Raw genomic sequence first — 6,000 nt, forward strand, 5'->3', positions numbered from 1 at the left:
GTATGTCCATATTGGCACACACCAACAGTCTTCCCTTCCCTTGGGTCTGAGTGTGCAGAGTTTAAGCACTTCATGTAGCCCGCAGACTGACATCTTGCCTTTCTACTTGGTGCCAAACTCTGGCAATAAAGCAAGAGTATCAGACTCATGAGAGACCTAACTATGCCACTCGTCACTGGCCTGAGTAACTGTTTTCACCCACTCAAAGCAGAGAGGCACCTTATCTGCATACCAGGCTGCACTCCGCTGAAACCCCTGGGTCACCTGGGCACTGGCAGCGTTAGTCTTTCAGGCCTTAAACCTGCCATTGTTTCTACCTGGGGCTACACTTAATTGAGATGCAAAACAGATTATCACTAATACTCCTTTTGGAACCCAGAACAATTAAAGCACGTCTAGTCTTGGTAAATGCTCAGTGCTTCTGTTTGTTCTCTTGTAGACACAGCACACCGGAGGCCCAGGTGAACATTGAGGCTGCTTTGGTTTCCTTTGCTGCTGGTCCCTGTAATTCACTGGTGCTGTCTCATCAGTCCTCTCTCTCTGTCCAGTTACCTGCTATCAATTCATTTGCCCAATGCTGCCCTTTCTTCCAATCCTTTTCACAATACAGAGACCCTCACTTTCCTACTTACAAATTTTCCTGCCTTTTCATTAACTGAACCCAGCTCTCCCCATCAGCCATGCTTACCTTAGTGCTATTGAAGTGGAGGGTCTTACTTTCTTAACCTACAAGATGTGAGTGGGTTAAGGAGCTGTTGCCCTCTGCGTCCCGATTCCCATTGCTAGGCTTGGCGGCCTCTGCTGCTCAGCTGCACCATCTGCCCTCATCACTGTCTGCTCAGTGTACTCTCTTACATTCATTGAGGACTGGTGGTTCACGGGCATCCCTGCCCCAGCCCTGCTGTCATACGGGCGATGTCATTGATCATGGCTGACCTTAACAATTCCTAGACCTCCACCTCCAATAATCATTTTCACACCATTTAGCAAACCAATTCAATTCCATACCTTGGACTCTTAAAAACTTACTTCTGAAATGTGAAATTCTAGGACCCTTCTACTACTACTGTGGTTCTTAATGTCCTTTGATCTCTTCCTGTCAGTATATTTACTCTTTGACTTCAAGAAACCTCCCATTCCTCCATCACCCCTTTCTTCAAATCTGTCAGTTCACTCTAGCTTCACTCCCTTTCTTCTCCATTTACCATGGATGGTGTGGCCTCACTCACTCTGTTTCCCCATCCCTCACTCTGCAGAACCATGTCCCTGGACCATTTCCACTCTCACCGGCTGCTGGGCACACTCGTTGATTGATCCCACCAGTCAGCTCAAATAGGCAGTCTCTCAAACCAGTGGTCCAGCATTTTAGACTGCCATCTGTTACCAAGTCCCTGTCCTCCCACCCTCAGCAGAGGCCTACCCTCCCTAACTGTGGAAATGAAGCTAACAGATCTCTAAGCTTCCCTAGTCACCTGCACCATCTTCCTTTAGCTCAGAGGAGGTGTCATCCTCTGGCCACCACTGATCACACGGACAAGTGAGCTAGTCACTGAATCCCTTCCCACCTCTACTGCCCGGAGACCTTGTCCCAGCAGTCAGCCGTGCTCGCGCTCATGGTCATGTTTCCTGCCTTGTTCATTTAGCATGTAAACATGCTCGCGTCTCTCCTGTGTTCTTGATCTGGGCTCCCTGCCCCTGCCCTTTCTGTCCTGTGTTGCCAAGCCCCATCCGTTCTCTCTGCTTCACTTTGAAATCACTCCTCAGTCAATTGTAGTCTGGATTCTACCCACCAACTTCCACTGAAATTACTCATAAAGTCATTAGCTAACTACATGTTGCTAAGTCCAGGGGACACCAGTTGTTGCTTGACCTCTCTTCAGCATTTGATACTGTTGTCCACTCCCTTTTAAAAACTCCATTAGCTTCTTGGCCACTACTTTTTCCTAATTTCTTTGTAGGTGCTTTTAAATCAGTCTTTCCTGCTAACCCCCTTAAAGTGGTGTCCCCAGAGTCTTCTCTATGACCTCTCTTTGGATACCCTAGTCAACCATTTGTATTCAGATGTTTCCTAAATTGGTATCACCTGCTCATGCTTTTCTTTTGCTCTTTAATCAACATCTGGTAAACATTTCCACTTGTATTGTTTTAATTACTCCAAACTCACTGTCAAAAACCAAACTTAACCTCTTTCTACCCCAAAACAAGTTTCTCTTTATTCCCTAGCCCTAGAACAATGGCTAGTTGCCCACACCAAACTTATGTATTCTTTGTGACCATTCACTTCCCGGATGCAATCAGATGGTCACTAAACCCTTTAGGGTCACCTCTCCTACTCCATCTCTGCTCCCAGTGTGAAATCTGGTGCCAGCTCTCATTCCTTTTCACCTGGATTTCTGTACTAGCCTTTAGTCTGGTCAATTTCTACTTTATCTTCCAAATTTCTTTCAGAATGAACTGTCTAAAGAGTCAATCTATTAATTACATTATTCTAATGGAATCTGTCCTGTTCATCTAAGCTTGTCTTTTTTCTATTCGCACCCTCAGTCATCGTGCTTCAGATACAGTTTCATTTACTCACACATGCTAGGCTCTTTCTGGAATGCTCTTCTAACTTGCTCATTCTTGAGATGTCAGCTTACCTGATCCCTCTTCAGAGGCCCTCTTTTATCTCACACAGCTTGTCTGCTCCCTTGTGGGACTACATTATGTGATATGTTTCTTTATAAGTTCTATGAAGGCAAGGGCTTTGTTTCCTTTATCTCAGTATATCCAGCAACTGGAACAATGCCCTGCGCATAGTAAACATGCAGGAAATAACAAGTGAATGCTGTTTCATGCCTTTGTTCTTGTATATTGTCCTTCTCAATTGATTACACTCTGTTTGGACTGCCACACCCTCACCTACCCTTCTCCTTACTACCTCTTCAGTCTTCGGAATTCAGTTCACCCCCAAAAGATCTAGCACAATGCCTAGAACAATATTACTGTAAAGATACTCCTTACAAAGAACTGAAATCCATCTTCCTATAGACTCATGCATCAATCCTGATTCTTTTGATATGAAAAACTAGTTCAATGTGTGTATTTGGCAGCCTTTCAATATTGGATGATAGCCGTTATTCTAGCTTCTCACCCCTCCTCATCAGTATTCTGGTTTAATACTAATTCTTTTTCATATGCTATGACTTGAGTTTCTTCAAACTCATTGGGTTTATCTGGTCAAACTCCAACTTCGTATGTGTCCTAAACATATATCCCAAGCATCCTTTTAGCTTTCAAGCTGCAATTCTGAAGGTGAAACTATGTATAGCGCCACCCCACCAGAAGGGAGTTCACCGTGAAGATGACGAGCATTCCATTTGTGTAGGAGCGGATGCGCGGGGGAGACCAAGGCCCAAAGTTCTGTGTGTTTTCTATTTCAAAGAACCTGACCTTGGCGACATGAAAGAACTTCAGTGAAATGGTTTCATATAACCGAATTGGTGGTTCTCAGCCCTGGCCGCACTTTGTCATCATCTGGAGAGCTTTAAAAAACCATCCCCACCACTCCCACCCCAGACCGAATGAATCAGGGTAACTTGGAGCTGAGCCCGATCACCAGTATTTTTTTGAATAGCTTTATTGAGGTACAGTACCATAAAATTCACCCTTTTTAGTGTACGAGTCAGTTATTTTTAGTATATTTACAGAATTGTATAACCATCACCACAATCTGATTTTAGAATGTTCCCATCACTCCCGAAGGAAACTTCATGCCTATTCATTATCACTCCCTGCTTGCACTCCCACCCTCAGGCAGCCATGAATCTACTTCTTTGATGTCTCTCTAGATATGCCTTTTCTAAACCCAGGCACTGGGGTTTTAAAAAAGCTTCCAGGTGGTTTTAATAATGCAGCCAGGATTGAGAACCACAGTTCTGAATTTGTTCTAAGGAATCTTAGTGATTATTAAGAGCTATGTATAAGGATATTTCACATATTTTCATATCAGTGACCCCGACCTAGGCCACCATTATTAGTAAGATAAGATCATTAATTTGATAGTGGACTTAATAGACCACTTTATTAATTTCCCTCTTTGCCTTTTAGTATATTCAAAATAGCCTCCCATTTTCTCCCCAAGCTTTTTTTTAATTTTTATTTTGATATCATTAATCTTCAATTACATAAGCAATATTATGTTTACTAGACTTCCCCCATCATCGAGTCCCCCCCACATACCCTATTACAGTCACTGTCCATCAGCACATCTCCCTACGCAATTTTAAATCATCTCTAGTCTGCCTTTTTCCCATTCGCTCATATATTATCAGCGATGGAAGTCATCTCAGGAGCATTCTCCCTGAGGTAATGTCTTCGGACGTGATTGCAACATACTGGTGTTGATCCCATCCATAGTTTTTTTCTTTATTTTTTTACTTTGGTGTTTCTTCTCTAGGTGTTTTGCTGTCTGACTTCTCTGCCATATAGAGATTTTTGCTTTTTAAATGCACTACTTCCAAAACATTTTTGGGAAAATATATTACTTGCTTTTTTAAAAAATAGTACATGCACATTTGTTTAAAAATACTAATAACCATTAAACTCTTGGAAGAAAACATAGGCGAAAACCTCTTAGACATAAACATGAGTGACCTCTTCTTGAACATATCTCCCCGGGCAAGGAAAACAACAGCAAAAATGAGTAAGTGGGACTATATTAAGCTGAAAAGCTTCTGTACAGCAAAAGACACCATCAATAGAACAAGAAGGATCCCTACAGTATGGGAGAATATATTTGAAAATGACACATCCGATAAAGGCTTGACGTCCAGAATATATAAGGAGCTCTCACGCCTCAACAAACAAAAAACAAATAACCCAATTAAAAAATGGGCAGAGGAACTGAACAGACAGTTCTCCAAAAAAGAAATACAGATGGCCAACAGACACATGAAAAGATGCTCCACATCGCTAATTATCAGAGAAATGCAAATTAAAACTACAATGAGGTATCACCTCACACCAGTAAGGATGGCTGCCATCCAAAAGACAAACAACAACAAATGTTGGCGAGGCTGTGGAGAAAGGGGAACCCTCCTACACTGCTGGTGGGAATGTAAGTTAGTTCAACCATTGTGGAAAGCAGTATGGAGGTACATCAAAATGCTCAAAACAGACTTACCATTTGACCCAGGAATTCCACTCCTAGGAATTTACCCTAAGAATGCAGCAATCAAGTTTGAGAAAGACAGATGCACCCCTATGTTTATTGCAGCACTATTTACAATAGCCAAGAATTGGAAGCAACCTAAATGTCCATCAATAGATGAATGGATAAAGAAGATGTGGTACATATACACAATGGAATACTACTCAGCTATAAGAAAAGGGCAAATCCAATCATTTGCAGCAACATGGATGGAGCTGGAGGGTATTATGCTCAGTGAAACAAGCCAAGCGGAGAAAGAGAAATACCAAATGATTTCACTTATCTGTGGAATATAAGAACAAAGGAAAAACTGAAGGAACAAAACAGCAGCAGAATCACAGAACTCAAGAATGGACTAACAGGTACCAAAGGGAAAGGGACTGGGGAGGATGGGTGGGTAGGGAGGGATAAGGGGGGGAGAAGTAGGGGGGTATTAAGATTAACATGCATGGGGGGGTAGGAGAAAAGGGAGGGCTGTACAACACAGAGAAGGCAAGTAGTGATTCTACAACATTTTGCTATGCTGATGGACAGTGACTGTAAAGGGGTTTATAGGGGAGACCTGGTATAGGGGAGAGCCTAGTAAACATAATATTCGTCATGTAAGTGTAGATTAGTGATAGCAAAAAAAAAAAAAAAAAAAAAAAAAAAAAAGGGCAGTTCCTGTGTGGTAACCTCCAACGAGTTCTACACAAGGGTATAAAGGGCATATAAAAGTGTAGGCAAAGGGTCTGTTTGTGTTTATACAGAGGATCAAAGCCTAATTGGGCTACCCCGAAAATGAACTAAGATACGATATGAAAAAGAAC

Source organism: Manis pentadactyla, chromosome 14, assembly GCF_030020395.1.
Source record: "Manis pentadactyla isolate mManPen7 chromosome 14, mManPen7.hap1, whole genome shotgun sequence".
Lineage (NCBI taxonomy): Eukaryota > Metazoa > Chordata > Mammalia > Pholidota > Manidae > Manis > Manis pentadactyla.